At 35.0% G+C, this 27267-nt stretch overlaps 1 protein-coding gene across 1 annotated transcript in view; it reads left to right on the top strand.

Moving 5' to 3' along the window:
• Positions 1-27267, top strand: part of LOC145268693 (uncharacterized) — a 102465-nt gene that overhangs the window by 5237 nt on the left and 69961 nt on the right. The window lies entirely within an intron of this gene.

The following is a 27267-nucleotide window of genomic DNA, read 5'->3' as shown; positions in this document are numbered from 1 at the left end:
GATGGTGAGGACAGAGAATTGATGGGCAGGCGAGACAATGCGTCTGCTGCTGCGTTCTGCTCACCCGCGATATGTCGGATATCACTAGTAAACTGCGAAACAAAGTCCAAATGACGTGTTTCGCGGGGAGAATATTTGTCCGGCTTAGCACGCAGTGCGTATGTAAGCGGACGGTGATCGGTGTAGATCACAAATTGTCGGCCCTCGAGTGAATGTTGGAAGTGTTTCACTGCGAGGTACATTGCCAGTAATTCGCGGCCAAACGTGCTGTAACGTTGTTCGGCCGGTTTCAGCTGTCGCGAAAAGTATGCTAGAGGTTGTAACTGTTGTTGGTGCTGCTGTTGCAGCACTGCACCTACAGCTGTGCCCGATGCATCAACGACCAGTGAAAACTGGGCATCGGGTACAGGATGTGCCAGCAAAGATGTCGTCGCTAGTTTATTTTTCACTTCCGCAAATGCTCTAAGTTGGATCTCAGTAAGTGAGATCTGCTCGTTTTTCTTCTTCCTGTTACGTAACAGGTCGGAAAGAGGAGCTAAGAGATCCGCACAGTGTGGGATAAAGCGTCTGTAGTAATTCAACAGACCAAGGAAGTGCCTAAGTTGGCGAAGTGAAGTGGGCGGTTGAAGGTCTTGTAGAGCCTTCACCTTTTCCGGCAACGGAGATATACCGTCTGGGCTGATAATGTGGCCCAGGAAAACTAGTGACGTAACACCGAAAACGCATTTACCAGGGTTAATCCTCACTTGGTATTGCTGAAACCGTTCAAAAAGTAGGCGGAGGTGAGTGACGTGTTCCTCAGGTGAGGCACTAGCCACGAGAATGTCATCTATATAGTTATAGACGAAATCTAAATCACGCACTACTTCATCCATAAAGCGCTGAAAAGTACTGGCAGCGTTACGTAGGCCGAAAGGCATAGTAAGAAATTCAAACGCTCCAAATGGGGTTGTAACCGCAGTCTTGGGTATGTCGGCCGGATTCACCGGAATCTGATGGTAAGCCTTAACCAGATCTAGCTTAGAGAAAGTCTTACAGCCATGCAGAGAGGAAGCAAAGTCCTGAATATGCGGGATTGGGTAACGATCAGGTACCGTCATGGCATTGAGTCGTCTATAGTCCCCAGTTGGACGCCAATCTCCGTCTCGTTTTGGAACCATATGCAGAGGGGAAGCCCAAGGACTGGACGAGGGGCGTATAATTCCCAACTGTAGCATATGATTAAATTCTGCCTTCGCTGCTTTAAGTTTATCCACAGGAAGGCGACGAGGGCGTGAGAACACAGGAGCACCTGTGGTCTCAATATGATGTTTTGTGGTGTGCGTGGGTTTGCTCACCACAAAATTTAAATTGGTTAACTCCGGGTAGGAGTGTAGCACCTCATGGTATGGGTCATTTGCAGCGGCAATGAAAAATACCGGGCTGATAGATGGGGCATTAGATAACGAGCCAGGGACGGAAAGTTCCGTGCTAGCGTCTATCAGCCGGCGTCTGCGCATGTCGACCATTAAATTAAAATTATGCAAGAAATCCGCGCCTAGTATGGGGTACGGTAGATCTGCTACAGTGAAAACCCACGTAAAGTCTCTCCGTAAATTCAAGTCCAGAGAACGTGAAATTTGACCGTACGTGGGGATAGGTGAATGGTTCACCGCTTGCAGTGTTATCAATGACACTGGTGGCCTTTCTTTAAGTAGCCTAAGTGGCCATATACTACAAACAGCGCCAGTGTCTACCAAGCAACGTGCTTGAGATTTTACGTCAGTGACGAAATAGGCACGGTTATTTGCATTTTGTGGAAAGTTTGCCGTGCTCGTCTTTCCACAATTTAGTTTCCCTGGTTGTTAAAAGTGCAGGGCATTTTACAATTCCGTGCTTCAGCGCCATAGCGACTATGATAAAAACATAGTCCCGGCATGTTTGCACGGCGACGGTGGTGCAGGGAAGATGAGCGGCTTTTGTAGCGGCGTCTGGGTGAGTGCGACCTGCCCATATTGAGCTTGCTCACCTCTCTAGTGAGGCGTTCGATGGCCGTTAGTATAGCCACCGATGTAGCATCCTGTCTTACATTTGCGGTGCCTGCGGGTACCTCAGCAGGCTGTTGTGGAATGGCCGCGGTGGTAGGCCCCCTCACAAAGTCCATGACCTTGTCCGCCGATGCTGCTACTACATCGACGGTGTGTTTTTCAAACATTGGCGCAAGTATGGCCTTTACCTGCGCCGGCAGCCTTGAGAAAAAGAGCTGCTTAATTAAGGCACTGTCAGGAGGGACGTCCTCTGCCAGTTCCCTCATTCTACGGAGTAGTTCCGTCGGCCTGCGGTCACCTAAGTGCTCGTCATGGACCAGCGTTTGAAAACGCTTTTCCGCCGACACGGACGTCCGTAGTAGCACCTCCCGTTTTATACTATCGTAAGTGTAGTTTAACGGGGTGTCCGTTATTAAGTCCTTGACCGCAGGAGTCAATGACGCGGGGAAGGCACTGAATAAAATGTGCAGCTTCGTTTGCTCTGACACGTTGTTCGCCGCAAAATAAGACTCGAGTTGAGCAAACCAAACCCGGACGTCCCCAGCGAAGGCAGGCAACGTTGTCATCGTCACTACCGAAAGTAGATACCAAATATTTTTAAAAAAATATATATATATAATGTATCCGAAATCTGAAAGGACGCCGAATATGGACCACGTGGAGAAGAAAGGAGAAATATGGAGAAAATCTTTAAACAGAGACAATACAAAAAAAAAAAAAAATTTAACAGGCTAATGGGGGAGGAGAAGAAAGAAACAAAATTACCATGAAATAAAGCTAAAACAAAATTATATCAGGAAGAGCCGTGAAGCAAAAAAAAAAATGTGGACAATATGGGTTTTTTTTTTTTTTTTTTTTTTTATAAATGTGTGTGAACCTGAAGATAAATGAACTCTTTAAGTACTTACATTTTGACCGAAGAGTGCTAATGCGGAAAAACTTCGTGAAAGTTCTTTTTTTTTTTTTTTTTTTTTGTTGTCGAGTTTTTTCTTTTTCATACACCAAGAAAGTGTCACCTCTTTTTGTAGGTTGGCGTTCTTTTTTTTTATGTGTAGCCCGCCGTTGTGAAAGAAAAGGGTGTTTTTTCTTTGTTTTTTTTTTTTCTTTTTTTGTATGCTCCTTAGTTTATAATATATATATATATATATATATATATATATATATATATAACGGGAAAAAAACGATAAGGAAGAGAGGGAAATAACGTCTTTTTTTTTTTTTTTTAAGTTTTAAATGTGCTCTCCCGAATCCGTTGTCTGTTTATGTGTGTGGTTGGAAACCATGTGCTGGTTTTTAAAATGCGCGCCTTACCCTGTTAAAAAGCGAAAGAAGTGTCTGTTCGGAAATGTGTTATCACGACGGAGTCACCATTTTAGGGGATTTCCCTAATAAAATAAAATAACACAATTCTATGAACAATGACAAACAACTTCTTCAACTTAACAAGGGAAAGGTTTATTTGCAAAGCGTACTGAAGGAAGAAAGTAGAGTCGGGTCTCCACTGCCTTACGAGGTAGTTACAACCCGCGGCTGTCGTCAATACCTTTAGTAGGAGCAGCGAAGAGAACAGGCGTCTAGCACCGACGAAGGCTGGTAGCGTAAGAGAGAGTTTTCTTCTGGGACCGGAAGCTGTCTGGTCCCTAGGGGTCAATTTGTATTCGTGCGCAAGTCCTCAGATTGGACAGTCTAGCGCCTCATCACTCACTCAGAGGAAGCGAATGCGCGAGAAGAAAAGGGGTCCATTTGTGTCTGCTACAATTTCTTTAATTTTCTATTTTTTAACGATTATCAAGACCCCCTAAGATACCGGGCATTATTTCTCGTTCTCCCGTACTCGACCGACATGTTTTTTGTTTGTTTTCTGTTTTTTTTTTCTTTACCAAATAAACGATTCCAAATGAATTAAATAAACAACATAGTCGGCGAGGTAGAAAAATCGATTTTACCCTTTTATAAACAACAGTATATAAGTAAATTCTTTTTATATTAATATAAAAAAAAATATGCGGTCTCGTTTATGAACATAATAAACGCTTTTATTAAAAACACAAAAAAAACATTAAACAAGTAAAAATATTTTTTTTTAAATATTATGGGGGGGGGCTATAGTTTATTTTAAAAAACAATATCTCCTTCAAGAACGATCATAAAATGTGTTTTCAATCGATATTTATTCAATAAGGGACCAGTTTTCCTACCTAGCGGAAGGGGACGAGTTTTCCCGAGACGAGTTTTCCGGAGACGAGTTTTCCCGAGACGAGTTTTCCCGAGACGAGTTTTCCCGGGACGAGTTTTCCCGGCACCGTAGAGATATGGTGATGCCCGGGACCAACTACTTGATCGTGAAGGTATTTAGTCTTCTCCCACTGCAAGAACTTAGACACCAGGGTTGGAAAGTGGGATTAAGAAGACAGCACCCCCGAGGAGGGGCACTGTAATCTGCAAAAAGTGCCAGGGCAGCCCCGTCGGCATTTCCCGGTGAGGGCGTCTCAGGCGATTAGCAATAAACCAACCCCTTCTCAAAGCGAGGAGGCAATGCCTGGGAAAGTGGGCATCCTAGAACTGCACAGAACTAAACTCCCACTGCAAAATCAACAAGAACCGGATCATATCATCACAGGAATGGTCTAAGCTCTGATTTTTTTTGGGGGGGGGGGGGGGTAAAAAATGGAACCCACGGTGAAGTGAAAAAATTTTTATTTCATTTCCACCTGAACATTTTCTCTTTAAAAATGACGACTCTTGGTTTTCGGGTATGCTGAAAACGAATATCGCATTTAAATCCCACTGTAGACTTTTGAGACTAAAGGGGCGGGGTCCAAATGCTGAACTTCGTCATTTTTTATGCCTCGTTCTGTGCACTTGTTTCGGCTAAATTTCACGATTTTAGCCTTTTTTAAAAAGTAGTTTGGCCTCTAAAAAAGGCTAAATTCGCAAAATTTGGCCAAAAAAGTCGATGCTTCCAAAATAAGGATCGATTTACTTCATCGATTCGTACTAGCTAAAAACAGATAGCACGTTTGTTAAAAAATTGAGTAATGCTCGGCCAACCTTTCCTGATTATTTCTGTCAGCTACTCAGCGAGCCCGATCGTCGAAATCGCGGGTCAGTAAATGTAGGAGCGCCTTCCTTGTTTTTTTTTTTTTTTTTTTTTTTTTGGTTGGTACTCTTGCAGAATTTGACCCTGATCCTCGGAATTTTTCGTCAGTTATGGTTCGGGCTATATATATATATATATATATATATATATATATATATATATAGCCAGTAGAGTTTAGTTTCCTAGAAGTACATCCAATGAAACAACATGTGTCTACCAAAATAGTGCTCAATAAGTGAACAGAGCAGGTATATTAATTTTATTTATACAAACATTAATGGCTACATATGTGCATACATGTTTCTGTAATCACCCACGTTGGGGGATTACGTCTTCAGGCCAAGAATTTCCTTCAAAAGTGACATTTCCACCAAATGGTTGTATTTTAACTTGATAAACGAAATAGAAAAATGTATTTGGTGGAAATGTCACTTTTGAAGGAAATTCTTGGCCTGAAGACGTAATCCCCCAACGTGGGTGATTACAGAAACATGTATGCACATATGTAGCCATTAATGTTTGTATAAATAAAATTAATATATATATATATATATATATATATATATATATATATATATATATATATATATATATATATATATAATTTCAAGGAAAGTCGCATTTTGTAGTGTTTATTTACTTTTTTTTTCTTTTGGCAAATATTTTATCAACAAAAGTTGTTATTTTTGTTTTTTTAATTTTAAGAAAAGATTACCTTTTTTCTTAAACCGTAAATTGTTAGGTGAAAGTACAGTTTTTTTTTTTTTTAACATAAGTTTGTTTTTTGTTGTTGTCTTTTTTTTTTTAGAAGGAAAAATGAAAACCATAAATTGTTAGGTGAAAGTACAGAAAAGATTTGTTCAAGAAAAATTTACAAATTATTTTTCGTCTACAAAAGTTTTAAAAAAATAAACAGAAAAAATACCCACCATCCATCATCCCAAAAAATAATTAAAAAAATTACATTTTTTTTTATACAAAAAAAAAAAAAAAAAAAAAGTTGACAGCGTTTCAACATTTGGACAATACTCGGCTTAATCTGGTGACTGCCGGTCGAGCTCGAGCCATATTGACGGAAAATCCCGAGGATCCGGGTCAAATTCTGCAAGAGTACAATTTTTTTTTTTTTTGTACTGATGATGCATGCACTGCAGTTTACGGACTGGGTTATATTTCAGATTGGATTTTCGAGTTAACTTCAATTTTTACTTCTGTTGATTGTTAGGTGAAAGTACAGAATAGTTACAAAACGCGCCTCCCCCTTCCCATCTTAAGGATGTCTTTCGAAATAATGACGTTATTATTTCAACAGAATTCATGGTGCTTATTTAGAATTACGCCTGATTTAAAAACAAAACAAAGCAAAAACACAAACAAATCTTTATGTACGTATTCGTCACGGAACGAAGGTCTCAGTCCAAAAATCACTTAAACAGATCAAGTAGCTCTTTTTTTTTTAATATAAAAAAAATCATTTTTTACGATTTTAAGATTAACTTGTATTCCATACAATGCTGTTTTTATCTCAACTCAATTAGAACTATGGTTAGAACTATGGTTCTAATTGAGTTGTCTCCATTTATTTATGAACAATAGCTGCCAAAAATTATTAATCGATAAAAATGGTAGAAACTGATTTTTGTAATTATTTTTTATCAATTTACATGAGTTTTGGAATATGTCATCTTCGTTCTGTGACGTAAAGATTTTCTGTATTTTTTGTTTTATTGTTGTTGTTGTTATTATTATTATTATTATTATTATTATTATTATCATCATCATAATTATTATTATTATTATTATTATTATTCCCTTAATTTCACAGTGTTATGTTTTACACTCAGAAACTGACCTTACGAATGCGTGAAAAAATATTGAATAATTCGACCCCCTGTCTTTCCAAGCTTATAACTACTCGAAAAATGTAATTCAAGCCCTAATTTTTTTTTCAATTAAAGGAACAAGGACCAAGGTTTCATTAAAAAAACAAAAAATTAAAAAAAAAAAAAAACGTGTTTAAAAAAAAAAGTTTAAAACTTCGGAGTTTACAGGTAAATTTCTAAAAAACACTTTTTTGTTTTAAATTTGAATATATTATTTATTGATCTTTTATCTTCAATTTGTGATATATAAAACTTTGGTGAGTAAATTAATTATTTACTTTTTAATAGTCATTTCAAAATGGGGGAGGGCGTGAATTAAAAAAAAATGTTTGTCTAAAATATTATATCCAGTTTATTGGAAGAGCATAAAATTTCACATTGACCCTGAAAATATCGTAAAAATTGAATCAATAGAAAAATTTTGATAGATTTTTAAAGTTTAAAAATTGAAAAATACTTAACTCTAAAATTCAATTGATTTCATTTTTTTTATTTAAAAAATAAAAAATAATATTTCTATTACTTTTTATACAACTTTAATAGTTTATTTTGGAAGTATAATCCATAAAGAAAATAAACAACTCACTTTTAAAAGATAAATTACGAGTTTTTTTATATTTTATTCCAGAGTCTAGCGGTTCTGGGGAAGAAACTACTGGAGTAGAAAGATCTTTTACATCTAGGGATCTCTACTGTGTGGGGGTGGGATTTAGCTGCCTGTCGGGTTTGTCGAGGGTGTCTACGTCGTGGGGGCACAAGTGTCTGCAGTTCGTCAGTTTCAAGAGATATATCACACAACCTGCACTTATCAAAACAATCCTTCTTATAGATGTTTTTATTTATTGCATTTGTATTTAGTGTCTGTTCTTGAGCAGCAAATATAAGATTTTTCTGTTTCTCTTTTCAAGTCACCTTTTCACAGAAAATTCCATGTGTCCTGACATTTTGTGCCTTAGTATCACGCTCAAACTGTCCATAAAGTTTTAAGCAAAAGCAATAGTACTTACTTAATTATGATGTCGAAAATAGTAATATATCCAAAAATTATGAAAATTCATCTGTAGAACAACAGCTTTTGTATTATTTATTCGTTTATTTATTGCGGACTGTTATCCTCATCTTTTAGTTGTTTCACGACGTTTCGTCCGACTATTCCTTTGGAAAAAAAATAAACCCTACATTTCGGGGCCCGTGGCACAGTAATAGAGACATTAAATCTCTGATTCCAAGTGAGCATTGTCTGAATATAGCGGTTTCAATCCTACCCAAAGCTCCTGGATATGACCATAAACTATATCCGATGGTATGACCCCAGTTTCTATTTAACCCATGGTTGGGACCCTAACAGGTACTACCACTCCGGGTCAGAGTGGACCTGGGAGCAATTGCAATAAAAGGGTGGCTCCACACTCCCCAAAACCTGCAAGCTGGGGCCTCACCATCGGATATAGTTTAAGGTCATATCCAAGACCCAGAATTAGATTGGATATCTTTTGAAAGAAATAATCTCAAAGCTGAAATTGTAGATATTATCATCGGTATGGTTGAAGTCCTGTGACTTGCTTCTTTGGTGATTTCTTCAAATGGACTCAGTAACTGGACAATTTTTTGAATAAGTCTCCATTGCTAAGTTGTTAAGGTGGGAACCTTATTATCAACAGCATACGTTACAAGAGTTTTTCGTTGTTCTAAATAGTGGTGGGACTCGGAATCGGAATCGTTAATCGTAAGAATCGTGTATTTTGGGAGGTATCGGAATCGGAATCGCATCGTTTAAAAAATACCTTAATTTTCCGATTCCTTCATTACGATTCTTTTGGTCTGATGTTGAAAAAAAGAAAAAAAATTCCTGATATTTCTAACCGCAAGAGAGAAATGTAGCATGTTATAAAAAGAAACCAAAGAAATTCATTATTAACAGGGCAATGCTTAGTGCCCCTCCCTTACAAGGTTCATTCATTCAGATCTATTGTAATCAAAACTACAAAAGAGTTAACTTGAAAAGAAGTATGCAGGGCTCTACATTGCGAGTAAAAATAAAAAACCGCTTATCTTTTTGGCGATTGTTTTTTTTACTGATAAATATTCTAATACTGAATGAAAATGCTTTTTCAACTTATATTTTCTTAAAATAAAACGAGCAAAGTCAAATTATTTAAACAGTAAACGGTTTAATAGAACAATGTACTTTTTTTTCGTTTTTTAAAAGAAGGCTTTTGAAAGAAATATCTCTAAAATGAAATTGATCACGTTGTATTATTTCGCAAAGTTTTGACAGTTGTCGGCTTCTTTTGATGTTTCCAAAAAATCGACCCCATACCTATCTCTTCCAAACCTAAAGTTATTAAATAACCCCTTCGTTAATTCAAGGGTAATTAATTCAATTCAGTCAAGATTTTTTTTTTTTAATTTCATTGAAATAAAATCCATTTTTTAAATTTTTTTCTCCAGAAAGATAAAACCCTGAATTTGATTATATTAAAAGCAGAATAATATAATCTTTTTTCTAGAATTTTAAATTGAAAATTAAAAGTGTTTTGCGCAGTTTTTTGCCGAACGAAAAAGAAATTAATATATATATTTTTAAAAGGTTTAGTAATCAATTAATTTTTATGTCTAAATAATATTTACGATTAATTAAATAATTTCATTTTAAAAAGTATTTATGAATAGAATTTTACTTAAGACTTATAGTTTAGCAATATTGAACCGCATCAACCATGTGTGAATTGAACACAGTCAACCAAAAAAAAAAAAATTCAAAAGAAAATGCATATTTGCATTTCATTATGTAAACTTTTATACATTAGTTTCAAAAATTAAATTCTATAAGTTTTTTTTGTTAACTACCAGTTGGTACAATTTACCGCCCCATCCCTTTATATTTTTTTCTTGTCTTTTTTAGCGGATTTTTTTTTTTTTTTTTTTTACACAGTGATCACCACTTATCAAGGCCCGGAAGCCACTCAGGGATAAGGGTTATTGCAAGTACATTACGTTAGTGTGGAGATTTGATGAAGTGTTTAATTAGGGGGGGGCGGTTCATTAGGAATTTGTTAACATTGGACTTGAAGACATCCAAGTTGTAGTCCGGAGGGAAGCAGGCAGACGGAACAGAGTTCCACAGGCGTGGAGTTCTAAGAAAGAAGCTTTGTTCATGGAATCCGCATTTTGATTTAGGCACAGATATAGAGTGGGGGAAATTTTTCACAGTGAATTCAGCTAGACGAGTGTTTTTCGTGAAAGATTGGCGAGGGGGGACCAGGGATTGGAGTTCAGACGAGCACCTGCCATGGAAATAATGATCAAACAAGGATAGGCTCGCAACGTCTCCTCTGTGGGAGAGAGGTTGCAGGGTAGAGAAAAGAGCATCCCCCACTAAACCACAAAGACTATTTTGTACTCTGTCAAGGCATGATAGGCTGTTTTTGGCAGCTCCTGCCCAGATATGGCAACAGTATTCCATCCTTGGACATACTTGGCTTTTATATAGATAGAGAATTGCATCAGTAATAAGATATCTTCTGGAGCGGTAGAAGGATCCCACCATCTTTCCAGCAACCTTGGCAACAGACTTGATGTACGTGTTCCATTTCAGATCAGGAGTAAAGGTCAAACCCAGAAGCTTGTCAAAACACGGGGCCTCACCTAGACGAGAGCCATCCATCACACTGGGGATCAGAGCATTGATGATGTAAGGATAGGAGTTTGGTTTTGGATGCATTAAAGGTAACCAGCCACATCTTCCCCCACTGAACCACGCGCTCGAGATCAGAGGAGAGAGAATCCGAGAGAACTTTGTCATTTACAGCCTTTGATGTGTTGCCGTAGATGGTCGTGTCATCAGCATAGATGTCAACGAATGATTTAAGTATGTGTTTAGGGAGGTCATTGATGTAGATCAGGAAGAGAGTTGGGTCCAGGATTTACCCCTGAGGGACTCCAGCATTTATATTGCAGGCCTCCGATTTTTTGTCGATCTACCACTACTCTTATGAGCCTATCGGAGAGAAATGATTTAATGATAGAGAACACATTTCCAGTTATACCGTAGCTGGAAATCTTGTGAAGTAGACCCTTATGCCATACCTTGTCGAAGGCCTTTGATATGTCGAGAGCAATTTCCCTAGAAAGGAAGCCTTTGTCAAGAGATTCACTAATCCTGTGGGATATAACCGTCAGCACATCTGCGGTAGATCTTGCAGAGCGGAAACCATATTGTGTGTCACTAAGAAGGTTATTCCTGCTGAGGTGGTTGACTATTTCTCTATTTAATATGGATTCCAGCAACTTACTCATAACACACAGGAGACTTATTGGTCTGTACTGAGAGGGAGATGACTTATCACCTGAATTCTTAAATACAGGGCAAACTGATGAGGTCTTCCAGGGAGTCGGAAAGCACTTCTCCTTAAGGCAGCGCTTAAATAGTTTCGTAAGTATGGGAGCAAGTTTTGGTTGAAGCTTTTTTAACACTATAATTGGGATGCCATCAGGGCCAGTTGCCTTACTAGAATCTAGGTTCTTGATTAGCTTGGCGACCTCATGCACGGATATTTGTATGTTACCTAGCTTGTTCTGTGTTGTAGGAGGAAATATGGGGAGTTGATTGCCTTCGTCGCATAGGGTAGAATTAGCTGCAAAGTTCTTTGCAAATAGTTTGGCCCTGTCTGACGCTGACTAGATGACCTCTGGTCCATTGATAATGGTTGGGATAGAACGCACAACGCCAAAGTCCAAAAAAAGTCTTCCATGGAAACTTTTTGAAGTTGATGAAGATGATGAGTTGAAAGCCATTTGCAAAGTCTGTCAAATTAAAATATCGTGAGGAATAAAACCATCTAACATGACCACAACCAACATGTTAAAACATTTAACTATGATGCATCCAAATAAATTGGAGGAGCAAAATAAAAAAGAAAAGGAACAAAAAATTACCAACTAGTCACTCAGAGCAGTTTTATTAGTGAGGGTTGAAATCGCAGTGTCTTTTTTTTTTTGCCTACGTCACCATCTAGGTGTCACCAATTTTTTTAACCCTCCTTAACTTCAAAAGTAAATACAATATATACAACTAAAAAATAATTTTTAAAAATGCTGATTCTATTCATGAAAATTCTTTTAACTAGAAATTAAAACTTAGGTAAAGATAGCTGACTGACAGCAACAGGACCACTGGTTAACTACTGAACCACGTGGAAAGGTGTGGGGGGGAGGAAAAAAAGGAAATTAAATGATGATAATAAATTATGATAACCGTCTTTGAAAGGCAATAAACTCCTAAAATTTACTTCTTTAAAATTTTAGGTGGCACTCCCCAGCGATTTTAAAGCACTCTCTCTCTCTCTCTCTCAAAAAAAAAAAAAAAAAAAAAAAAAAAAAAAAAAAAAATTAATTTTTAAGTTTGGGAAAGATATATTTATTATAACCGAATTCTTGTATGAAGACTGGATCTACTTTATTGGACATTAATTTGTGAGATGAGTAATTTTTCAATGTTTAATATGTTTTTAAAGTTTCAATTATCAATTAAATTTTTTTAATTGCGTTTATTTTTCAATTTATTTAAAAAAACAGGGTTTTAAATGTATTTTTCAAGGTAACAAGCTTCGAAAGAAGTCTAAAAAAAAAATCACTTAATTTTTAATTTCGACAACCCTGAGAATTTAATTATTAAAAAAATATTGAAATGTGACATTTTTTTATTTAACATTTCTATTATTTCAATTAATTTTCTTTCAATAATTCATTTCACTCAACAAACTTCACCATTTTTTTTATCGTTTTCTGTAATTTTCGTAATTATGTTTGCTCAATTTTATCTAGTATTTCATTTGTTTTTTATAGTGGTATCATTTTTATATGTGTTCCTTTGATATACCCTATTTCAAAATTAGTTTGGCTAAACTTATTCTTCACGTTAGAAACAACGTGTAAAAGCAATGAAAAAGTAAGAAAAAATAATAGGTGTTAACTACTCTTTGTGAATTATGGAAGTCTGAAGAACTGCCGTCACAAATACAACTATCAATAGCCAAACAAAAAATCGTTTTTGAAATTCCTTTAATTGTAACTTTTCGCTATACCTACCTTTGTGGTATAAAACACAAAAACTTTCGATTAATGGTATTTCTCCTATATGGTCGTCAACTTTGGAAAGGTTATTTTGTATCTACGGCACCATGTCACATGGTATATTGTTTTTTTTTTTTTCATTACGCACGTTCAATTATAAATTATTAAATTAAATATTTATCTTTTTTATATTTAATTAGTATATATTTTCTTTCTCTTCCGCTATATTTTTTTTATTTAATTCATTAAATCTGTTAATTATGAGGATCAAAATAATGAATCGTGTGTATTTATTCTCTAATTTTCTTGTTTTTGTTCTGTTATATAAATTCTACTCCAGTAGTTTCTTCCCCAGAACCGCTAGACTTTGGAATTCCATTCCAGGTCCCTGCTTCCCCAACTGTACTGACATGCAGAAGTTCAAGTGCAACGTGAATTGACATCTTGCTACCCAAACCCCTACATAGTACCCCAGTAGTTGTTGCCCCTGATAGTAGCCCCCTACACCAAAGTGGCAATGTGCCTTGTTTGGGGTGAAAATGTAAAAAAAAAAAATAAATAAATAAAAAAAATATGTTTGATATAACTTACAGGCAGCTGTATAATTAATCTTGGGATTGACATCAAAATACTTCCAGCAGAAACTGGTTGCCATAATGGTTGAAGGTTGTCCATATTTAATTAATTATTTTTTTACGTATTTAAATTACTTATACCTGATTTTTAATTAGTTATTTATCCCGATAATATATGCAGTATCTAAACCAGAAAAATAAAAAATATATCTGTAATCGTGGCACGAGTCCAAAATGAGGAAGAAGAGTATAGCTGATGAGGAATATGTTATTTTCGGTTCACACATGGTCGCAATTTACTGAACAATTCCTCAACGTGAAAACGAAAAGATGGAGTTAAGAAATTTTTTTTTTTTTAGCTTGAAAAGATATTTTTAAAAAGTAGTTTAAATTATAATTCTATTAAATAAATTAATTTAGATTTTTTTTTTTTTTAAATGTGGTGTTTAAGCAGTGAAGGTACCGTGTTAAAGGCTGAAATAAAACCAGAAAAAAAATTCATTTTTATAATTTTTTCATCATCTTTTATTCACTAAATGTACGACATTCGAGGCCGCCGTATTGCTTTTAAATTTTGGCCTTTCTAAAGTTTGACAGATTGTCCTTTTTAAGGCCAAATTTGGCCTTTATAATGCCAAATTTGGCCTTTATAATGCCAAATTTGGCCTTTTTTACACTCTTTTATTATAAAAAAAATATGGCGGCCAAATAACATGGTTCATTAAAGAGTGTAAAAAAGATCTAATAATGTATTTTATATAAAAATAGTTTTTATAATTTTTTGTCTGATAAATAATTTACGCCGCTAAACTACACATTTACCATTTTGCAGTGAAAGTAATGTGTTATTTTTTTTAATAGTATTTTTCAAGTGAAATTCATGTTTTACTGTATCTTTTGCTTATTAAACTGTTGGGTGAAAGTACAGAATAGTTACAAAACACCTTCCCCTCCTTATGTTAAGAGCGGGTTTCTAAATAATTACGTTATCATTTAGCATGGTATCTTTGCATAAATACAAAAAACAAACAAGTTGATGCGTGATGCGATTGTATTTTTTCTATAGCTCAACGGAAAGAAATGCTATAAAGTGAGAAAAAGGAATCACCATATTTCATAAATCAAACCACCTATTTATCATAAAAAAAATTTTTTTAATTTAATAATTCCTTATAATGTTGACAACCAACTACCAAGAAAAAAAAGAAAGAAAATTTAATTAAAATTTAATAATTTCTAGTAATGTTGACAACCGACTGCCAAGAAAAACAAAAAGAAAATTTAATTAAAATTTAATAATTTCTAGTAATGTTGACAATCGACTGCCAAGAAAAACAAAAAGAAAATTTAATTAAAATTTAATAATTTCTAGTAATGTTGACAACCGACTGCCAAGAAAAAAAAACGAAAATTTAATTAAAATTTAATAATTTCTAGTAATGTTGACAACCGACTGCCAAGAAAAACAAAAAGAAAATTTAATTAAAATTTAATAATTTCTAGTAATGTTGACAACCGACTGCCAAGAAAAACAAAAAGAAAATTTAATTAAAATTTAATAATTTCTAGTAATGTTGACAACCGACTGCCAAGAAAAACAAAAAGAAAATTTAATTAAAATTTAATAATTTCTAGTAATGTTGACAACCGACTGCCAAGAAAAACAAAAAGAAAATTTAATTAAAATTTAATAATTTCTAGTAATGTTGACAACCGACTGCCAAGAAAAACAAAAAGAAAATTTAATTAAAATTTAATAATTTCTAGTAATGTTGACAACCGACTGCCAAGAAAAACAAAAAGAAAATTTAATTAAAATTTAATAATTTCTAGTAATGTTCACAACCGACTGCCAAGAAAAACAAAAAGAAAATTTAATTAAAATTTAATAATTTCTAGTAATGTTCACAACCGACTGCCAAGAAAAAAAAAACGAAAATTTAATTAAAATTTAATAATTTCTAGTAATGTTGACAACCGACTGCCAAGAAAAACAAAAAGAAAATTTAATTAAAATTTAATAATTTCTAGTAATGTTGACAACCGACTGCCAAGAAAAACAAAAAGAAAATTTAATTAAAATTTAATAATTTCTAGTAATGTTGACAACCGACTGCCAAGAAAAACAAAAAGAAAATTTAATTAAAATTTAATAATTTCTAGTAATGTTGACAACCGACTGCCAAAAAAAACAAAAAGAAAATTTAATTAAAATTTAATAATTTCTAGTAATGTTGACAACCGACTGCCAAGAAAAACAAAAAGAAAATTTAATTAAAATTTAATAATTTCTAGTAATGTTGACAACCGACTGCCAAGAAAAACAAAAAGAAAATTTAATTAAAATTTAATAATTTCTAGTAATGTTGACAACCGACTGCCAAGAAAAAAAAAAGAAAATTTAATTAAAATTTAATAATTTCTAGTAATGTTGACAACCGACTGCCAAGAAAAACAAAAAGAAAATTTAATTAAAATTTAATAATTTCTAGTAATGTTGACAACCGACTGCCAAGAAAAAAAAAAGAAAATTTAATTAAAATTTAATAATGTCTAGTAATGTTGACAACCGACTGCCAAGAAAAACAAAAAGAAAATTTAATTAAAATTTAATAATTTCTAGTAATGTTGACAACCGACTGCCAAGAAAAAAAAAAGAAAATTTAATTAAAATTTAATAATTTCTAGTAATGTTGACAACCGACTGCCAAGAAAAACAAAAAGAAAATTTAATTAAAATTTAATAATTTCTAGTAATGTTGACAACCGACTGCCAAGAAAAAAAAAACGAAAATTTAATTAAAATTTAATAATGTCTAGTAATGTTGACAACCGACTGCCAAGAAAAACAAAAAGAAAATTTAATTAAAATTTAATAATTTCTAGTAATGTTGACAACCGACTGCCAAGAAAAAAAAAAGAAAATTTAATTAAAATTTAATAATTTCTAGTAATGCTGACAACCGACTGCCAAGAAAAACAAAAAGAAAATTTAATTAAAATTTAATAATTTCTAGTAATGTTGACAACCGACTGCCAAGAAAAACAAAAAGAAAATTTAATTAAAATTTAATAATTTCTAGTAATGTTGACAACCGACTGCCAAGAAAAACAAAAAGAAAATTTAATTAAAATTTAATAATTCCTAGTAATGTTGACAACCGACTGCCAAGAAAAAAAAAAGAAAATTTAATTAAAATTTAATAATTCCTAGTAATGTTGACAACCGACTGCCAAGAAAAAAAAAAAGAAAATTTAATTAAAATTTAATAATTTCTAGTAATGTTGACAACCGACTGCCAAGAAAAAAAAAAGAAAATTTAATTAAAATTTAATAATTTCTAGTAATGTTGACAACCGACTGCCAAGAAAAAAAAAAGAAAATTTAATTAAAATTTAATAATTTCTAGTAATGCTGACAACCGACTGCCAAGAAAAACAAAAAGAAAATTTAATTAAAATTTAATAATTTCTAGTAATGTTGACAACCGACTGCCAAGAAAAACAAAAAGAAAATTTAATTAAAATTTAATAATTTCTAGTAATGTTGACAACCGACTGCCAAGAAAAACAAAAAGAAAATTTAATTAAAATTTAATAATTCCTAGTAATGTTGACAACCGACTGCCAAGTAAAAAAAAAGAAAATTTAATTAAAATTTAATAATTCCTAGTAATGTTGACAACCGACTGCCAAGAAAAAAAAAAAGAAAATTTAATTAAAATTTAATAATTTCTAGTAATGTTGACAACCGACTGCCAAGAAAAACAAAAAGAAAATTTAATTAAAATTTAATAATTTCTAGTAATGTTGACAACCGACTGCCAAGAAAAAAAAAAGAAAATTTAATTAAAATTTAATAATTTCTAGTAATGTTGACAACCGACTGCCAAGAAAAACAAAAAGAAAATTTAATTAAAATTTAATAATGTCTAGTAATGTTGACAACCGACTGCCAAGAAAAACAAAAAGAAAATTTAATTAAAATTTAATAATTTCTAGTAATGTTGACAACCGACTGCCAAGAAAAAAAAAAGAAAATTTAATTAAAATTTAATAATTTCTAGTAATGTTGACAACCGACTGCCAAGAAAAACAAAAAGAAAATTTAATTAAAATTTAATAATTTCTAGTAATGTTGACAACCGACTGCCAAGAAAAAAAAAACGAAAATTTAATTAAAATTTAATAATGTCTAGTAATGTTGACAACCGACTGCCAAGAAAAACAAAAAGAAAATTTAATTAAAATTTAATAATTTCTAGTAATGTTGACAACCGACTGCCAAGAAAAAAAAAAGAAAATTTAATTAAAATTTAATAATTTCTAGTAATGCTGACAACCGACTGCCAAGAAAAACAAAAAGAAAATTTAATTAAAATTTAATAATTTCTAGTAATGTTGACAACCGACTGCCAAGAAAAACAAAAAGAAAATTTAATTAAAATTTAATAATTTCTAGTAATGCTGACAACCGACTGCCAAGAAAAACAAAAAGAAAATTTAATTAAAATTTAATAATTTCTAGTAATGTTGACAACCGACTGCCAAGAAAAACAAAAAGAAAATTTAATTAAAATTTAATAATTCCTAGTAATGTTGACAACCGACTGCCAAGAAAAAAAAAAAGAAAATTTAATTAAAATTTAATAATTCCTAGTAATGTTGACAACCGACTGCCAAGAAAAAAAAAAAGAAAATTTAATTAAAATTTAATAATTTCTAGTAATGTTGACAACCGACTGCCAAGAAAAAAAAAAGAAAATTTAATTAAAATTTAATAATTTCTAGTAATGTTGACAACCGACTGCCAAGAAAAAAAAAAGAAAATTTAATTAAAATTTAATAATTTCTAGTAATGCTGACAACCGACTGCCAAGAAAAACAAAAAGAAAATTTAATTAAAATTTAATAATTTCTAGTAATGTTGACAACCGACTGCCAAGAAAAACAAAAAGAAAATTTAATTAAAATTTAATAATTTCTAGTAATGTTGACAACCGACTGCCAAGAAAAACAAAAAGAAAATTTAATTAAAATTTAATAATTCCTAGTAATGTTGACAACCGACTGCCAAGAAAAAAAAAAGAAAATTTAATTAAAATTTAATAATTCCTAGTAATGTTGACAACCGACTGCCAAGAAAAAAAAAAAGAAAATTTAATTAAAATTTAATAATTTCTAGTAATGTTGACAACCGACTGCCAAGAAAAACAAAAAGAAAATTTAATTAAAATTTAATAATTTCTAGTAATGTTGACAATCGACTGCCAAGAAAAACAAAAAGAAAATTTAATTAAAATTTAATAATTTCTAGTAATGTTCACAACCGACTGCCAAGAAAAAAAAAACGAAAATTTAATTAAAATTTAATAATTTCTAGTAATGTTGACAACCGACTGCCAAGAAAAACAAAAAGAAAATTTAATTAAAATTTAATAATTTCTAGTAATGTTGACAACCGACTGCCAAGAAAAACAAAAAGAAAATTTAATTAAAATTTAATAATTTCTAGTAATGTTGACAACCGACTGCCAAGAAAAACAAAAAGAAAATTTAATTAAAATTTAATAATTTCTAGTAATGTTGACAATCGACTGCCAAGAAAAAAAAAAAGAAAATTTAATTAAAATTTAATAATTTCTAGTAATGTTGACAACCGACTGCCAAGAAAAACAAAAAGAAAATTTAATTAAAATTTAATAATTTCTAGTAATGTTCACAACCGACTGCCAAGAAAAAAAAAAAAAGGCTGAAATTGAATTAGAAATTGTACTTTTACTTTTTACTGTCTTATATTGGAGTGATGAAAGCATTTTCTTGTGACATTTTTACTGGTTACTTTTTTGGTTTCAAAGTTGCCATGGTGTAATTTACACATGTTCGTGCTTCTTGACCCTCAGCAGGGTAATATATACTGCTGATTCTGCTTCATTATAATCAGTAGAAAGTAGATGTAGAATCCAATTCTAAATATGTTTTCTATGCCAATCTTTTAAAAATCAAAATTTGGATCATGGATCTAGGAAAGTAGACCTACACAAATTTTTATCATGTAGATAGGATGAAAATCTTGTTTCGATTGATAACCTGAATTGTTCAACAATGGTAAGAAGGATTCCACTAAAGTCAGAAATACTAGAATTAGATTTGACAACTTTTGACAGAAATAACCTCAGTTACATTTGTATTATCATTGTATCCTGTACTCTATAAGGCCACCATCGGCCCATGTATGGAGTACTGTTGTCACATCTGGGCTGGTGCATCTGCTGCTTGTCTCTCGCTCCTGGACAGGGTTCAAAAGAGATTCGCCAACCTGATGGGTCCTGAACTGTCATCTAGGCTTCAGCCTCTGTCCCATCGACGAGATGTTGCATCCCTCTGCCTGTTCTACAAATACTTTAATGGTTAATGCTCTGACGAACTGCAAACACTTGTACCTCCCCGATGTAACTACCCCCGACAAACCCGACAAGCTACTAAGTCTCATCCCTTTACAGTAGAGATCCCTAGGTGCAAGAAAGCCTTTTACTCCAATAGTTTCTTCCCCAGAACTGCGGGTCTTTGGAACTCCCTTCCGGGATTCTGCTTTCCCAACTGCACTGATATGCAGAAGTTCAAGTGTAATGTAAACAAACATCTTTCTACTCATCTCCCTTCATAATGCCCCTGCAAATTAAGTCCCTGATAGTAGCCCCCTGCTTCAAAGTGGCACTGTGCCTTGTTTGGAGTGAAAATTGAATTTAAAAAAATAAAATAAAAAAATATGGTTGATGTTCTGTGACTTGCTTGGTAAGTTGTTAAGGTAGCTGAATCCACTGTGAAAAATTTCCCCCACTCTATATCTGTGCCTAAATCAAAACGTGGATTCCATGAATAAAGTTTCTTTCTTAGAACTGCACACCTGTGGAACTCTGTTCTGTCTGCCTGCTTCCCACTGGACTACGACTTGGATGTCTTCAAGTCCAACGTTAACAAATTCCTAATGAACCGCCCCCTTAAGTAAACACTTCGTCAAATCTCCACACTAACGTAATGTACTTGCATTAACCCTTATCCCTGAGTGGCTTCCGGGCCTTGATAAGTGGTGATCATTGTGTAAAAAAAAAAAAAAAAAAAAAAAAGGTAGGAATCTAATCAACAGCACACATTACGAGAGATTTTTATTGTTCTTAATTTATTTTCCGCATTTAATTCATGCTGAATTCCATCGTGTGGTCACAGTTGAATGAGTTTTTTTTTGTTTTTTTTTTAAGTAAGCTGATCCTGTATTTCAGTTAATTTACTAATTGCTAATAGAAAGCGATTAAAGTGAGAAACTGTATTTCCTGATCTACATCAATGACCTCCCTAAACACATACTTAAATCATTCGTTGACATCTATGCTGATGACACGACCATCTACGGCAACACATCAAAGGCTGTAAATGACGAAGTTCTCTCTGATTCTCTCTCTGATCTCGAGCGCGTGGTTCAGTGGGGGAAGATGTGGCTAGTTACCTTTAATGCATCCAAAACCAAACTCCTATCCTTACATCATCAACGCTCTGATCCCCAGCTGGCATCAATTGTGATGAATGGCTCTCGTCTGGGTGAGGCCCCGTGTTTTGACAAGCTTCTGGGTTTGACCTTTACTCCTGATCTGAAATGGAACACATACATCAAGCCTGTGGCCAAGGTCGCTGGAAAGATGGTGGGATCCTTCTACCGCTCCAGAAGATATCTCACTACTGATGCAATTCTCTATCTATATAAAAGCCAAGTACGGCCAAGGATGGAATACTGTTGCCATATCTGGGCAGGAGCTGCCAAAAACAGCCTATCATGCCTTGACAGAGTACAAAATAGACTTCGTGGTTTAGTGGGGGATGCCCTTTTCTCTACCCTGCAACCCCTCTCCCACAGAAGAGATGTTGCGAGCCTAGCCTTGTTTTATCGTTATTTTCATGGCAGGTGCTTGTCTGAACTCCAATCCCTGGTCCCCCCTCGCCAATCTTTCACGAAAAACACCCGTCTAGCTGAATCCACTGTGAAAAATTTCCCCCACTCTATATCTGTGCCTAAATCAAAACGCGGATTTCATGAACAAAGCTTCTTTCTTAGAACTGCACGCCTGTGGAACTGTTCCGTCTGCCTGCTTCCCTCCGGACTACAACTTGGATGTCTTCAAGTCTAATGTTAACAAATTCATAATGAACCGCCCCCTTAAGTAAACACTTCATCAAATCTCCTCACTAACGTAATGTACTTGCAATAACCCTTATCCCTGAGTGGCTTCCGGGCCTTGATAAGTGGTGATCTCTGTGTAAAAAAAAAAAAAAAAAAAATGATGTAATGGTTGTTTTCACAGCACTTGAGTTTCAATATATTCCCTGCCACAAGCAACCGTATTTGTTCCTGAATCCCACAAGACTAAGTGTTATATTTGACATTCATCCTCGTCGCCACTGTTAAGTTTGCAAGTTGAAACAAGTAACGTAGAAAGCAATACAAATGACGACTCCACAAACAAAGGTAGATCAAATAAGAAGTGTATTAGGAAAAGGTATATTTACAGGATATTTACATAATGGTGTCAAATAAGAGGGTCTTTGCTGGAGAAACATATCTGCTCTCGGCGGCCTTCGCTAATGAGTCTTCCTATTTATGTGTAATTACTATCCACATATGCAAATGAATGTGTGCCACCACAACACTAAGAGAACTTTGTGCAATTCTTTAGGGAATGGAACAACTCTAAGCACAGTTCTGCACTTTTCAAAGTCATTTGAAAACCAATGACCTGTCGAACTCAGAAAGTTACCGAGGGATCTCATGTCCATGAGTATAGATGTGGCTACATTGCAGGAGACTCACTACGATTCCATTGGCGATCATCGCATGCTGGAGGGGCATTATGATGTCTTTTCAACATACGGTGATTGCCATTGTTGGGGGGGGGTATCCTTGCTAGTTAAGAGCACCCTTTCTGCAATGGTAAATGTTCACGTGGATAGTGATGGTAGACTGATGGTGGCCAATGTTGTCGCGGATTGCAGAGTGTGAGGTAGTTTCTGCTATGAAGCAGGTCAGCTACAACAGGTCACTCAGACTTGATGGTCTGCCCTGTGGAAAGTTTTTGTGAGACACACACACACACACATACACACTAACACACATTTTGCCTTTTATATATATGTAGGTGCCTGTTTTTCCACTGGAAAATAACCTCATTGGCACTTGGTTCATAAAAATCATTAATTTAAAACTTTATGCCATTTTCACAAAATCCTCAGGAATTATTCCAGGCCGAAGCTAATGTTTTTTTTTTCTTCACTTTTGATCCCTTAGCAGCTATTGTACTGACTAAAAACCAAATCAAAAGTGTACTACATGTCTAAATACCCTATATACCAAATTTCAACTATGAACACCAAATATTCATAGAGTAGTTTGGTGGAGACTTTTCGTGCGCGCTCACACACACACACACACACACACACACTCTAACAAGGTCACTTTTATATATATGCTAGCAGGCTGGTCATAAAATATGCTTAGATATGATATTTTGATTTATGCAGATTCCATCCTATATAATGTACATTAAACCTATCTGCATAATAATATTGTGTTTTAACTTGTATCAAATCATTTAATCAGTTCTATAAAAAAGGTTCGACATGATAAGTCACAGTTTTGTAACCTAGATAATTGGTCAAGAATATAAAATTAAATTTAATCATAAACGGGAATATAAATTCGACCACAAAAAATAAATACAGCATAAATTAAAGTCTTGAGTATCACTATTTAGTATTGGTACCCGTATAAGAAAAAAAAAATTTAGGGCAGTTTTTGGTTGGGGGTGGAGTAGTGGTGTGTCGGTATTGTGTGCATATTTACTTTTATAAACCAACGGGTGTTTGGAGGTGTGTGTGTTAAAAAAAAAAAAACAAACATTGGCCGGGTGTTTGGAGGTGTAAAAAAAAAAAAAAGGGTTTTAGTAGGCAGGTAGGATTGAACCCCGAAGCCTTGACGCGAAGGTGGAAACGAAAGGGAAAAAAAGCCAGCCACCTAACCATCTCGGCCACGAGGAGGGAGAGGAATTGATGAGCATGTTAAGTTAAGGTTTATAAAGTGAAATATACAGGTGCAAGGAAGTGGCGTGATGTTTGACCTAGTTTTGCGCTGCAAGCGAGTTACTGTTTCCCCCACCCCATCATTCGCTTTTCGAAGACGCAACGAGCTGTTAAAAGTCGGGCAAATTAAATACACATGCAACCCCATTCTTAAGTCATAGATATTACGATTTAGATGTGATATAAAAAGTTTTAAGGAGTAAGCCAAGCGAGAAGGCCGACAAAAAAAGCCTTTTGCAGACATACACAAAAAGCGAACATACATACATACACACACACACATTTTCGCTTATATGTATATAGATGGGCCAATGTGCAATGGTTGTCCAACCTGCAAATGGTGTGTAATCTGAAAGCTGTTCTTAGCATGGGGAGGTTGAAGATAAGAAAATGTCTTTTGGAATAAACACTCCCAACCAGCCCATGCTAAGAACGGCTTTCAGAATAAACAACCCCAATCTCCTCATGTTAAGAACAGCTTTCAGAAAAAAACAACCTTTGGAGGTTGTACATTGACCAACCAATGCTATGTTTATATTTTGAGAGTGTTCCGTCCGAGCAAGGAAAAAGCAATATGTGTTTGATTCCATTGTATGTTAGTCCCGTGTGCGGAAGGAAAACGATAGCAATGCATGTTAAAATGATAATAATTCTGAACGATTTTGTTTGAGTTCAGCGTAGCAAAATTTTAAGGGTTCCAGTATGTAATTTTAATAATGGTGAGCAGTGTTTTATTTTATTTCATTATCAATTTGTTAGGTGAAAGGCCTAATGGAGGATGCCCTTTTCTCTTCCCTACAACTTCTCTCCCACAGAAGAGACATTGCCAGCCTGTCTTTGTTTTATCGTTATTTCCGTGGCAAGTGCTCGTCTGAGCTCCAATCCCTAGTCCCTCCCCCTCGCCAATCTTTCGTGAAAAACACCCGTCTAGCTGAAACCACTGTCAATAATTTTCCCCATTCTTTATCTGTGCCTAAATCAAAACGTAGATTCCATGAACAAAGCTTCTTCCTTAGAAGTGCACGCCTGTGGAACTCTCTTCCGTTTTCCTGTTTCCCACCTGACTACAACGTGGATGTGTTCAAGTCCAGCATAAACAAATTCCTGATAAACCGCCCCCCCCCCCAAGTAAGACACTTTATCAAATCTCCATTACTAACGATTACTACGATACTATCCCATTGATTACTGTACATGCAGTGACCCTTATCTCCGAGTGGCTTCCGGGCCTTGTAAAAAAAAAAAAAAAAAAAAAAAGTATGCAATTGTAGCAATTTTTTTTTCTGTATCGTTCGGCTTCTAAAATTTCCAATCCTATCAAACTTCTTGGGGTATTGTGCCATAAGTTGGCTGATAGGAAAGAGAAGTGTATTTAAGCACCTTTTTAAAGGTGTCCACACATGTATGCGCATTAGCTTTTCGCATCTCGGAAGCCGTATTACTGCAGGTTCTGGTACTTTTACAAGATAAAATGTCGTATTTGTCCATTCTGAGTTCCTGTCCTGACATGGAAAGCTGATAGTTCCAAGATACTGAATTCGGTCACCTCAAGTGAGTTACAGACGTGGACAGGATTGCAGAATAATAATACTCCATACATCTATATTCTTTTAATTGGAATTCATTATTGAGATGAGTATTATTTATTAATTTATTTATTGTAGCTACTAGAAGCAGCTTATCTCACTCCTGATGCCATTCTCTACCTATATAAAAGCCAGGTACGGCCAACAATAGAGTACTGTTACCAGATCAGGGCAGGAGCTACTAAAAGCAGCTTATCCTGCCTTGACAGAGTTCAAAATAGACTTTGTAGCTTAGTGGGCGGGGGTGCCATAAGAAGCTCAGAAGAGTTACCAGGACCAGAGAGTCAGTGGATGTATATGAGGCGACTAGCAGGATTGGCTGGATATGCAGGATGTAGCCTTGAAAAGACTTTTAAACGGGCTTTCTTAAGTGGGTTCCCTGACTGCATCTCTATAGAACTGCAATGAAATTGAAACCATGGAGGTGGAGAAGATAACTAGAGTGCTGGCAAAACAGCCCGGTGAACTGGGGACAAACGCAGCCACTGCAGCAAACAATCAAAGCAGAGAGGAACGAATATTAGCGAAACAAAGTCATAGATTGACCAGTTATAGCTTCAGATGTCAGAGACCCCCGCCTGATGAGAGACCATAAAGAGCTGCGACCAGACATTATACGTTTTCGGTGTGGCCAGGTGAGGCACATTAGTAGGAATTGCTCTTCACTTCCAAGAAACGAGTAAAAGGGTGCTATTGCACCAGTAGTCACCCGTTTTATACTGGAAAGGCGTGTGAGAGTTTGTGGTCACTATTAATGGGAAGAGGGCTACAGCCCTTGCTGATATTGGATGTACAACAACGCTTGTTACTACAAATGTCGCCAACACTTAGAATGGAACCAGCAACATTAGAGCAGTAGATGGCAGAAAAGTAAAATGTTGTGGAGAGGCCGACACTGAGATCATGGTGAGGAATATGCGACTGTGACTAAAAGTGATTGTATTGAATAGGCTTATTGCGGGAATTGACATGGTACTGGGCCTGTATGTAATAGACCGATTGGGAGGAGCTACCAGGTGAAGTTTGACAATCAGAGTGTACCAAGAATGACAAGATGTGCAACTAGGAGCAATACCATTCAACCCTCAAAACTCAAACCATGTCTGAGGATGAGGACTTTCGGATGTTTTTTGATGGTGATAAATGGACAGTAGAGTGGCGATAGACCACAGAACCACCTGTGTTGACAAATCGGATTAGCTGCTAGAAAAGCATGCTAACAGGAGATATAGGGTCGCAGTTTGAGAAGGAAGCTGAGATAGATGAAGCACTATTGATACCATGGTCAGGGAATGTTAAAAGAATTTTGCTACTCATGGTCTAAGAAGAAAGTTAGGCTGGTGTAGGGTTTCCGGGAGTTAAGCAAGAAGCTTGCTACATAAAAGATGGAATCGACGTGTGTGAAGAAGTTATGGGGAATTAGAGGAGAATCAAACGGGCAACTGAAATCGTGGACCTAAAGTTGACCTACCTCCAAATTCACGTAGACAAAAAGCTATAACAGTATCAATTGGTAGAGTATAAAGCTCAAGTTCATTGTCTGACCAAATTAGGATTTGGACTGAATTCAGCACCGAAAATCATGATTGCAGTTCTTAAGACTGTGTTGGCCAAAGATGATGTGGTAAAGAGAGGTATCTGCTCTTACATCTATGATGTACTAGTGGATGAAACCGAGGTGACTGCGGAGAGGGTGAGAGATCATGTCAAAACATATGGATTGACAGCAAAACCGTCCGAGCCATTGGAAAACGGAATGGCTTTGGGATTAAGACTACAGAGCAATAAGGCAGGAAAGTTGATCTTTGGCTAAGGAAACAAGATCCCCAAAACCAAGGATGGCCTGACTAAGAGAGTTTTTCTCTGTATGTGGAAAGTTGGTTGGCCATTACCCTA

Source organism: Euprymna scolopes, chromosome 44 (assembly GCF_053919585.1).
Source record: "Euprymna scolopes isolate OS-2025 chromosome 44, ASM5391958v1, whole genome shotgun sequence".
Lineage (NCBI taxonomy): Eukaryota > Metazoa > Mollusca > Cephalopoda > Sepiida > Sepiolidae > Euprymna > Euprymna scolopes.
The sequence above is the reverse complement of the archived record's forward strand: the minus strand, read 5'-3'. Positions and strand labels throughout refer to the sequence as shown.